At 40.4% G+C, this 12,260-nt stretch overlaps 2 non-coding genes and 1 pseudogene across 2 annotated transcripts; all 3 read left to right on the top strand.

Annotated features, from left to right (window-relative positions):
• Positions 1 to 5,662: 5,662 nt before the first annotated feature.
• Positions 5,663 to 5,734, top strand: TRNAC-GCA (transfer RNA cysteine (anticodon GCA)). Its single transcript has one exon. It is a non-coding gene; the product is annotated as a tRNA-Cys (tRNA).
• Positions 5,735 to 5,998: 264 nt separating this feature from the next.
• On the top strand, positions 5,999 to 6,224 carry LOC148871222 (small nucleolar RNA U3; annotated as a pseudogene).
• A 2,755-nt stretch (positions 6,225 to 8,979) lies between these two features.
• LOC148871221 (small nucleolar RNA U3) lies at positions 8,980 to 9,189 on the top strand. Its single transcript, XR_016108540.1, has one exon. It is a non-coding gene; the product is annotated as a small nucleolar RNA U3 (small nucleolar RNA).
• Positions 9,190 to 12,260: the final 3,071 nt, after the last annotated feature.

Here is a 12,260-nt window from a genome sequence, read left to right as displayed (position 1 = left end):
TGCCTGATGAAGTGTGACTGGAAGTTGAGCAGAGCTGCTTTTACTTTCGCCAAGTATGTGATCATAGAGAGCTCGCGTGCTTCGTACTCGCCCGTAACTTGGTTGACCACGAGTTGGGAATCACTGCAGACGACTATGTGCTTTGCTCTTACCTTTCGCGCTAGGTTCAGCCTGACTATTAATGCCTCATACTCTGCCTCATTGTTGGATGTCACGAACTCAAAGCGTAGTGCGTATTCCAATTTTGTGCCACCCGGGCCGCATAGGACTATTCCAGCCCCGCTGCCCTGCTGGTTCGAGGAGCCATCTACATGAAGGATCCAGGGCTCCTCATCCCAGTTCGCGCTTGGCCTAACTAGGAGAGATGCCACACTAGCTGCTAATTCACGGGGTTCAGACTCTATTGGCTTGGGAGCTCCGGGTTCACCCGAACTGGGGGTCTCGGGCTCAACCGGCCTAGGGGCTTCGAGGCTAAATGTGCACTCGGCGATAAAATCTGCTAAGGCTTGGGCTTTAATGGCAGTCTGTGGCTTGTACTGGAGATCGTACTCGCTGAGCTCGATGGCCCACTTCGTCAGCCGACCTGAAACCTCGGGCTTGAGTAAGACTTGTCTCAGAGGTTTGTTAGTCAAGACGACGACGGTGTGAGCCTGGAAATATGGGCGGAGTTTCCGAGCTGCAATTACCAGTGCATACGCTAGCTTTTCTATCTGCGGGTATCTCGCCTCTGCTCCCTACAGAATTTTACTAACATAATAGACGGGGCGCTGGACCCGATCTACTTCCTTTATTAGTACCGAACTGACCACCTCATCACTCGCCGAGAGATACAGTTCTAAGACCTCGCCCTCCTCAGGCTTGGCTAAGGTTGGCACAGTAGCGAGGTAGGTCTTTAGCTCATTGAGCGCGAGCTGGCAATCTCGGGTCCATTCAAACCCTTTGCCTTTGATTGCCTTAAAGAAAGACAGATAGCGGTTTGCCGATTTGAACATGAAGCGGCTGAGGGCGGCTATGCGGCCGTTGAGCCTCTAAATCTCTTTTACTTTTCGGGGTGGTCTCATATCTAGGATGGCCTTTATCTTGTTCGGGTTGGCCTCAATACTGCGCCGGTTGACAATGTACCCTAGGAACTTACCCGAGGTGACACCGAAGACACACTTGTTTGGGTTCAGTCTCATGCTATATTGACGCAGAATTTGGAAGATAGAATCTAAGTCTTTTATTAATTCCTGCGAGAACTGCGTTTTGATGACCATGTCGTCTACATAACATTCTATTTTCGTGCCAATTAAGGACCGAAAAAGCTTGTTTACAAGTCTTTGGAAGGTCGCCCCAGCATTCTTTAGTCCGAAGGGCATGACCTTGTAGCAGTACAGGCCGAACTCGATTATGAAGCTGGATTTTTTCCTCATTGGACTGGTCCATCCTGATTTGGTTGTAGGCTGAGTAGGCGTCCAAGAAGCTTAGCAGCTCATGTCCCGAGGTCGCGTCCACTAGGCGGTCAATTCGCGGGAGGGGGAAGCAGTCTTTTGGGCAAGCTCGGTTCAGGTCGGTGTAGTCGATGCACATGCGCCATTTGTTGTTTGCTTTTTTTACTAGCAATGGGTTGGCTACCCAGCTCGACCTGTTCGTCGACCGCCCTCCAGCGATCCGGGGCTAAGTTGCGTTTCTTCTGTCTAATGGGTCTGACTACAGGGTCAGTGTTAAGTTTGTGAGTTATAAGGCCAATACCGGGCATATCGGATGCAGACCATGCAAAAATGTCTAAATTTTGAAGTAAGAAACTCACCAGTTCGGTTCGTAGAGGCTCTTTGACGGAAGCACCGATTTGTAGCGTTCGAGCCAGATCTATAGCCGAGGTCGGGATCGCGACCGTTTCCTCTGTGGGCAAAGCTCGTTCCTCGCCCTGCTCCGTAGGTTACTCCAGTTCGAGGTCGTCGGCTGCCTTGTTTTTTCCCTTCAGGGCGGAAACATAACACTTGCGGGACTCAAGCTGGTCGCCCCGCGCTACCCCCACACCGAAGTCCATGGGGAACTTCATTGCCAGATAGTAGGTGGAGACCATTGCCCGCAGAATATGCGTAATTGGCCGCCCTATTATGGCATTATATGGGGCGGGGGTCGCGATCACCAGGAAATCGTGGTTTGGACGGTTTGCTGCTGGTAAACTACAATGACCATGATCTCTATGAAAACTACAATATAGATTTTTGTTTCTCTCGTTTGGATTACTCTTTAGACGAGGTGGCCATTTTACGTATGGGGCGTCCTTGATCGTCATCAAGATCTCGGTCCGCCTTGTGTTTAACGGCGTGTAATCCGTCCGAACTGCTAAGGGAGCTCGGGACGACTGGCTTGGCTTTGCCTCTCGGGCCTAGTTTCTTCTATCGCCTGGGTTGGAGGTCTCACCTTCTCTTTTTCTTTTCTCGACCCCGCCTTCGGTTCTTTGGTTGATTTCTTCCTCCGTTCTCATGAATTTGTCCGCGAGCTTGAGGAAATCGGTCACGGTTGCGGGCTGGCTGGCCACCATGTGCCATTTGAACTCCTTGTGCGTTACCCCTCTCTTGGTCGCCTGAGCTGTACTACGGGGTATAATCGCGGTATCTACAAGCATGCTTCATTGAACTGCTTGATGTAGCCCTGGATGGATTCTCCTTCCCTCTGGACTACTCCGAAGATGCTTTCCTCGGTCACGGGGCACCGCTTGCTGGTAACGAAGTGTGCAGTGAAGACTTGCACGAACTGGGTCCAGCTTCTTATTGACCTGGGGGCTAGGTTCCGGTACCAGGTGTGGGCCACCCCCTTGAAGGTGGTGGTGAAGGCCACGCACATGCATGACTCACTGGCCCTAGTGAGGTGCATTTGTGACTGGAAAGCGTCGACGTGGTCGTTGGGGTCAAAGGACCCATCATACTTGTCCAGAGATGGAAGCTCGAAGTCTTTGGGCATGGGGACTGTCAGGAGTTCTAATGCGAGGGGGGGGAAGGAATTGAGAGGATCGGGAAAGCTTTTACCTCGTCCGAGCTCGTCTCTTCCTTTCCTCTGAGCTCGGGCAGGACATGGGTGGCAGTTCGGCGGCTTTGTCGGCGCCTTCTTTGAGCGAGCCTGGTGCTGGCTCTGCTGGCCTCCGTGTTGTCGAGCTCGATGGGCCCGAAATGTTGGTCTGCTGCTAGGGTGCTGAACCGGTTCTCCGTGAGTGGGAACTCAGGCTTGGAGCGCCGAGGTGTTGACTTTATGGGTGAGGTTCCCAACCCACCTGCGAGCTGCGAGGCGGGGGTAATTTTTCTTTGCTTTCGGCCTAGGGACGAGGCCTAGCTATTAGGGGGGTTCTGGAGTTGGGAAGCTTCTCCTCGGTGAGGGCGTCCACCTTGAGGGGAGGCCTTAACCGACCTTGGAATAGGGTGCTGGGGGGAAAGCAGTGACTGGTTTAGGGATAGCTGAGGTAATTGCTGCTGATAATGGTGTTGGGAGAGGTAGTGTAGTACCTGGTGTTGCTGGATTTGATGCTGCTGGAATTGTTGCATTTGGGCTTGCATTGCCCGCATGCATTGCATTAGGTCATCCAGTTGGTTCTGGCGGGTTGCCAATGGGACAGCAGTTGGTTCAGTGAAGGTTGCTTCGATAGGGAGTGGAAGAGGGACGTTCAAGGTAGGAAGGTTTAAGGGCGCCACTGGAAGAGGGATGTTCAAGGTAGGAAGGTTTAAGGGCGCCACTGCTTGTGGCGCATTCAGGCTGGGGATCCCATCCACTGAAAAGGGATGGTGAACTGCCCGATGCACACCACGGGAACTTGGAGTTGTTCTCCGGTGGTGTTCGTTTCTGTGCCATGCTCGGCATTGTTGGAGGAAGCCATGGGTGTTGGAGTTTTTTTGGAAGAAGAGTAGGTAAGAGAGGTAAGAGAGATTTAGAGGGAGGCTTTTAGAAGTGTTCCCACAGACGGCACCAATTGATGGTGCGCAATCCGGCCGGTCCTAGCTGTCAACGATCTTGCCTCTGACTGGAGCAAGGGGGAGCCTGAAATAGAGAAGATGAGGGAACTCCGTGGGGAACCCAGTGAGATAACTCTGAAGCTCAAGTTAGTATTCTCTCAAAGGCAAGATAAAGACCAGACGGCGCAAAGTTCACATACCTTGTTGTTGGGGGTAGGGGGCCTTTTATAACTACTTCGCGCACTCACTCCGAGGCCCCTGTCAGGTCGGGTATGATTACTTCTGTGTTTCTGCCAGTTCGGGTGTCATCTGTTCTGCTGGGACAGAACCGCCACTGCTCCTTGTTGGCGTCGTCTCTGTAACTGGAGATGGCGGTGTCAGGTGGCGGTGGCAGGTGGCCGTTTGAAGTGCGGCTGTCAAGCGTCAGATCCCAAGTCAATCAGGTGCGCCGCCCCTAGATATGAACTTCCTCAGTGCCAGGCATGGTACAGTTTGTTCAGTTTGGCGTCCCGGAGGCGAAGTGCTGGAGTGGTGAGCAAGGTGAAGTCTTGAGTTCGGAGGTATGTCCCGAACTGCCATAGGGCACGCCAGTTCAGTGAGGCATGTCCCGAACTGCTATAAGGCAGGCCAGTTCGGTGAGGTGTGTCCCGAACTGCCATAGGGCAGGCCAGTTCGGGTTTGGCTCGGGGCCTAAGGGAGAGTTCGGGTTCCCAGTAGTGAGTTCAGACTGTTGGTAGGCAGTTCGGACCGCTGGTTCCTTCACGCCTTGGGCGCACTGTTGTGCCGAGCTATTGCCTTTGCCACGTGTTGCGTAATTACGAGGTCGAGCCAAATCTTCCTTCATCAATAATCATTACCGTACAAACTCATAACCGCTTTTTAAAAAAGCTGTTGGACATAACAACAATCATACCAAATAAACAATTTGTTTGATTTATGAAAAATCTTATGAGAAAAACCAATCATCAATTCCAAACACTTCCATAATCAATTTACAAAAGCTCAAGCGCAAAGTCTGATCTGGCCGTGTTAGGCTTATGTGGACCATATTATTGGACACGTGGTCCCTATCCATGCATACTTGATTCGGTTACGATTAGGAAGCCTTTTTCCAAAAAATATTTCTGGATTTTAACAACCGGAGAGAGAGATCGTATCCAAAGCCAAAAGTCCAAAACCATGATTTTTTTAAACCAATCATGATTCCATTTTTCCAGAAAACTGGATTTTTTTTCAAAAACAATTGATTTTGGTTAGCAAATCAGTGACCTGGTGGGTTAATTATTCGAACTGTTCAAAACGATTTTGACTGTTTTTTTATTAGAATGGACCAACTCTTCAACCCAAGAACCAATCCCCTGACCGGTTTGTTCTCCGGATCGGTTCATGTCCAAAACTACCTTGTGCTTTTTTTACAACTCCCTTGTAATTGGTAAATCCTAAACGATGTCATTCGAATTTCTAGTTCTAGCATGTCTAGTAGACTAGAGTAGGTATGTCTCCGAGTATTTTATCTCTGGGCCTAGAGAAGCCAAATCAATGGTCCAGATCAATCAAGATTAGCGTCAGAGTTCATTATCTTTTTATTAACGTATTGTCCTCATTGATCTCACCGTTTTTCTGTTGTTCAATTCTTGATCTGACGGGAGTTTTGTTTTATATTTTTTTATGTGTGCGCTTGGGCTATTCAGGAAAGAAATTTAAAGATTTTAATACGATGTAGATATATCACGGGGTCCATAGCTCAGTGGTAGAGCATTTGACTGCAGATCAAGAGGTCACCGGTTCGAACCCGGTTGGGCCCTTTCTTCATTCTTTTTTTGAGATTCATTCAACGTCAATTATTTTAAAATGTTAAATACACATATAATCGACAAATTAGAATGACTCTGAGGAAACGTGGTGGGCCCATAACCCACAGGTCCCAAGATCGAAACCTGGCTCTGATATTCGGAGAAAGGCTTTCGTAAGCTGTTGTTTTTTCCAATTTTCTTCTTCTGTCTAAATCCCAAATGGTTTAAACATAATCTTTCGAAAACATTTTTAAGTCGCGCAAAAAAAATATAGGCACGACCTTACTTGAACAAGATCTGTTTTATGGGCTCGTACCTCTGTATCTTGAGTTCTAAGGAGACGGAAGTCAAAGTCGGTGGATGAATCGTGACCGTGGACCAGAGCGTGATTAGTGACGTGGATGGTCTGGTTACTGACCATTCATCTGTCGAGAATCGTTCCAATCGAGCATTGTGCCTGGATGAGATAGATGGTCGTGCTCGTGCGGTTGTCTGACAGACTTCTACCTTTTTTACCATGATTTTTTTTTGGTGTAATTACTTGTAAACGAAGGGAAGGGTAGGGAAATCGATATTAGTTTAAACGCTTGGTTACTAATTCAACAACCATATATACAACCCAATAGGCAAAGTCGTTTTTTAATGTAATCTTGATAATGTCATAATGGTCAAAAAGATATTAATTCTAGATGATGATAATGATAGTAATAATATATTTAATTGTTTTTATAAATTTTAAGTATTTTTTATTTCTGTTTTTATATTTTGTATTTATTTATTAAGTATAATAGGATTGAGTTGTTAAGTTTCAAGTATCATTGACATGCTTACTTGGTTGGCTAGACTTAGCGCTTTTATCTTTTTGATGTATTTTTTTTTCTTTTGTTCATTATAAAAAAAAATGTAAGATTTAAATAGTGGAAATTGGATGAGGCGAAAAGTAATATTTCAATTTACAATTTAAAACTTACAATTAAATAGTGTAAATATAGAATTATAGATGTGTTTAAATTTTTTACAAATTTTTGTATTTTTGTGTGTAAAAATAATTATGATATATTATATTTACTTTTTGTTTAATATGATAAATATATGATATTATACATGTGTCTGAATGCATTTTTTGCAAAATTTATGTATTTTTTTCATTTTTTTATTTTATTAAATTTTATTATTTATTTATAACATTAAAGGTTAACACATTTAACCCAAAAGTTAAACTATTTATTATTAATTTTTATATTTCATTGTTGGTCAGTTCTAAATTATGTATTTCATTTTCATTCTCAATAAAAATAACAGAGAAGTATGGACAAGCCCAATGCATATTTCTTATTTTCATTGCAGAGCTATAAACATTCAAAATGTCAAAAATCCCCACTCTACACACCAATACCCGCTCATGAATTGGCATTAATTCCAAACTGGCACCAACCCCAATTGTACTTTGGGCATAAAAGTTCTGACCCTGGGCTGAACCGCCATTCTCCCTAAAAATAATTTGTGTTTATTACACTTATTCTTTTAATTTGATTAATAAAAATATCATAAGTGTGCCTAATTTTTTCTACATTTTCTATAATTTTCTATATTTGTTTCTATTTTAAAAATTTTATTACCTAACTATGACGTTGTAGGTTGAGCAATTTGATTCGAATTGTTGAATTGCTTAGCCACCACTTGGATAAAAAATGGTTTTGTTTTTGAGTCAATTTTAAAATATATGGATTTATATTGTTAAAAATATTGGCATAGATCTAATCAATAGCATTTATTAGTGAAAAATAATTTTAAAATATTTAGATTTAATTAGAGAAAATGGAATTTAATACCTTAAGTATAAGACTTAATGAGATGGGATTAAATGAGGTGGAAAGTAATAAACATTGAAGTTACATTTTCAACCCTTACAATTAGAGATGAATTAAATACACAAATATGAGCATTTTAGTAGTCATTAAACCTGGCATTAAAGCTATCATAAAATGCCTTTTATGCCTTTTATAACACAAATAAATAAAAGATAATTTTAATCTAAAAAATTTTACCTCATTGAGCAGATAATCACCCATTAACTGAGACTTACCTTATTGAGCAGATCACCCAGCAAATGGTAGCAGCTTCAATCCCAATGAGCCACTGCGCAGAGGATTCCATCATTCCCAATCCACATACACTTCTCCTACCAACACCTCCACTACACTTTGGGAACCAGGTACCATCACTGTTACTTCTCTTTTATTATGCATTTATTATTATTATTATTATTATTACTGTTATTATTTCATTTTCACTACATTCATCCACCATCATGAAATTACTCGCCTGAAACACCTGCGGATGTAATGATCCGAAAAGAATCACTGAGCTAGTCAAGCTCTCGATGAAAGAAAGACCAGATGTACATTTTCTGTCGGAGACCAAACTGTCAGCAGACAACAGTGCCAGACTGGCCAATAAACTGAAAACAAAAAACTTTGTTTACAATGAAGCCACCGGCCAATCAAGAGGACTTCTTTGTTTCTGGACTGACTCAATAAGTGTAATCCCTTTTTGTATCCATTTAGAAATTACAAAGCCACCCCCAAGGGAAAAAATGGCAAGCACTGCTATTCTATGGGCATCCAGTTCGAAAGCACAAAAAAGAGTTGAGGCAAAAAGTAGCAGTATCATGGATTCTAATGGAGATTTGAATGACATATACAAGCAGGAAGGAAGTCCACAAGTCACTCAAAAGAAAGCAGCCTCATCAAAACATCTCCACCTTTTGGTTTTCTCAGATAGTGCAGCCTTAATGGAGTTTGCAACCATAGATAAACCAATCATCTTCACTGAAGCTATATACAAAGACTGATTTCAACTTTTGAATATATTTAGTTTGTACATATAAGATATAAGTAAAAGTAGAAACAACAATCAAGTGGCCCATCTTTGTTTAGGGCCGCATATCATTTCATTACAATGGACCTAACTCCCCATGTAAGACTCGTTTAACTAATGCAAGGCTGCTTCTCTTGACTAAAAAACACAACTATTTTGTTGTGAACTTTGTTTAAGCTATTCTAACCTAAGTGTCGCAGCGGAAGCATGGTGAGCCCATAACCCACAGGTCCCAGGATCGAAACCTGGCTCTGAAAACGAAGGAAGTTTCTCTAAACCGTATTTTTTTCCACGTGTTTATTCTTGTCTAACGTCCCATATCGGTTAAATATAAGATTTCTAAAACGTTTTTAGATTGTGCGAAAGGTGTTCAGGTCACGACCTTACTTGAACAGGATCTGTTCTATAGGCTCGTACCTCTGTATCCTTGAGTTCTAAGGAGACGGGAACCTGAGTCTGGTGGATGAATCTGACCGCGTGACCAGAGCGTGATTAATGGCGTGGATGGTCTAGGCCTTCCAGCTGTAGAGGATCGTTCCCGTCCTGTTTCGACTGGATGAGATGGTCGCGCGGTTGTCTGACAGACTAAGAAACACTTTTTATTAACTTTAAATGTAAATGGTTTTCAAATTTTATGTCCATATTTTTTTGTGAAATTACTTATTAAATTCCAATTAATGAAAAGTGTAATCTTTAACCCTATTGTTGTAAGTAGATGTAGGCTTGGTAACGTTGACTGTTTATTAATTATATGCTCTTCTTTTAGATCGATTCGATTAGAATCGAGAACATGTTGGTTTATTCATTCTAATAAGTCGAATTAAATTTGATTTGATTTGTATGGTTTTCAGTTTGATTTGATTTGGCCAAATTGAACCATAAACCAGAAATCAATTTTAAAAGTCAAAAGCCAAACCGAGCCACAAATAAAATAAATCAAACTGAATTTAAAGCTGAATAAATCGAATAGGAGTTGTATAATTAGTTTGGTGCAACGTTTTTAATACGGACCTCGAAATGAAATTACTTTAAAAAGGATGTGGCTGGTTAAAGCTGAAAAGTGAGAAAGAAGAAGAAGAAGAAAAGGAAGTGCCATTCGAGGTGGTTGTCACTATAAAACTCTTTGTCTTGAGAAGAAGGAATCACCATCGACGACTATTTCTATATTCATCATCATTGCCGATGCAATACTGTTTGCCTTCTTTTTACATTTCTCTAAATCCATCTCAAATCCTAGATCATTTGCTTCATTGATGTATCTCAAATTTCTAATATTAAATTAGTATTTAATCTTTCATTTCTTGCATCGATTGTTTGATTTTTTTTCATTGGATTTGCAATTTTTTTGTTGTTACAACTAAAAAAGAATCATAAAAATGAGAAAATTAAAAATCAAAATAGAAAAACTAAAAACCCTATTAATTTTGGCCATTGGGAATAATCGAACAAGATTATAAGATATGAAAGTTTTTATTTTTTTATTTTTTTATTTTTATTTTAAAATAAATAAAAAATTTGGAATTAGTTTGAAAGCAACCTGAGAATTGTTAACCGGATCGAATGTTTTAATGGTTAAATAGTCTGGGTCAATGATTTTTTAACCATTTTAATGATTTTTGTAAAATAACGGTTAAGGGCCAAAATAGAACTGGTGCTTGGGCCAAACGGTTCAACCATCTAATCTGGTCCAATTTTTAGTGGTCGGTGGCCCAATTTGAATACCACTAACTATTTGTTATAAGTTAATGGCCTGGGTATAAATTTATCAAATTGGGTACCATAACAACATCCCTCTAGGAACTTCCATTTTTAAAGGACCTAGTCACTTGGGGTTGTAATTGATTGGATTTAGCAATTATTGAAAACTTGCATCTAAATCTAATTCAAAATTCGATTGGATTTGAAGATTTTGGTTTTGAATTCAAATCATCAGATGTAGATTTAATTCAAATTTGATTTAGTTTTTAAAATATAAAAAATAAAAAGTTAATTATTTTTCAACTTTATATATAATAAATTAATACAAATATGATATACTGAATTTATTATATACATAAATTCATATATAATCAAATTTAGATTTTAAATATAATTATATTAAATTTATATATTAAAATTAATAAATATTATATAATCAAATTTAGATTTTAATTAGATTGGATGGAGTCAAATCTGAATTCGATTTGATTAGATAAAACTATCATCTTAATATGGGGAAATCAAATTAGATGTTGGGCAATAGATTTCCGGGTATTACTGACAAGCCTAATGGGACGTTAGTAATGACACACTAAACCTAAAGATGAAAGATATTATTGATCACAAATGGAATACCATAATAAATATAGGTTGTGTTTGGAATCATTCCTATTCCTAAAACGTCAAATTTGTTGTTTCAATTGTAAATGCAAATGATTAGTCCCACACACATTTTTCTAGCTGAAGTGACTCATGTGTGATGTGGCAACACATATTTATCATCAATTTGTATTGATTAACAAAACACTTCAAGTAGAAACAACAATAGGACCAACTACCAAACACAGTTATGGTCTTGATCAATATTATTGAAAAAATCTAGAGTAATTCCAATTCCATGCATTTTTTTTTTTAAAGACCAACTTGTTTGGAGATTTTATTTGAAGGGCCAATTCTTGATTAAGTCTGTCTGTAATTGTCTCAACACTCATAGAAGTGTTAAGACAAACTCTCATTTAAAAAAAAAAAAAAATCTTTTATAGAGGTGTAGTGACAAATCAAGATTATCCTTTTTGTTGGGTTGAGGAGGACGTTAATCACATATTCTTCATTTTTCTTTGTAAAAGGGTTACATAATGTGGGTAGCCCATCGCCCATATCCATAATTCCCAACCCTGATGGCAATGGGATTTGATCCTAAGTCTCAATTATGACCGGCTAGGGACCCGACAAACTAAACCACCATCTTCAATGCACCCATTGCAAGATAGACTTGGACGATTATTAACAATTTATTCCTAGGTCCAAAATATGAAATCTAGACAAATCTCCAATGGTAGAAGAGAACATAAGACAACAATGTCCACACCAATTCCTTGAATTTCAATGAGATGATTAGTTCCTTATCTAGTAGAAACATTGAAGAAAAAAAATCCAAAGGCAAGGGGTCCCAGTCACAATTGTTGAAATCAGGGCTGTAGGTCAGGTTGCATGTTTTAAAGAATTTCAACTACATTATGGGCCAATTGAAAATTAAAAAAAAAAAAATACCAACCAAATTGGACCCAAGTTGCTATATTGAAAGAATTAGAACTTCTCTACTAGACTTCCTTGAAGTCAACTTTCATAGTGAACACAAAAGACAAGACAATAACTGGATGTAGGCTAAATGGAGCCTACCTCATAGAGATACACTCAAGTAACTTTGACACATCTCAAAATTCAGATGGTAGCTGCTCTTATGGTTACATTGCTCAGGACTACAATGAAAAATCAGAGTTGTTTGAATCCTTAGGATGTAGTGGAATTTAGGACCACTATAAAGCCCATCATATGTAGAAACTAACAACTATGAGCTGATACAAAAGAAATGTATTTAAGGTGATTCAAAGATCCAATCTCTCCTTATATATGTTTTTTAATTTGTTCAGAGGTCTTGTCTTTGGCTATTCATCATTTA

Source organism: Nelumbo lutea, chromosome 2 (assembly GCF_056320005.1).
Source record: "Nelumbo lutea isolate HS-2025 chromosome 2, American lotus-T2T, whole genome shotgun sequence".
Taxonomy (NCBI): Eukaryota; Viridiplantae; Streptophyta; class Magnoliopsida; order Proteales; family Nelumbonaceae; genus Nelumbo; species Nelumbo lutea.
This window is presented reverse-complemented; position numbering and strand designations above follow the sequence as displayed.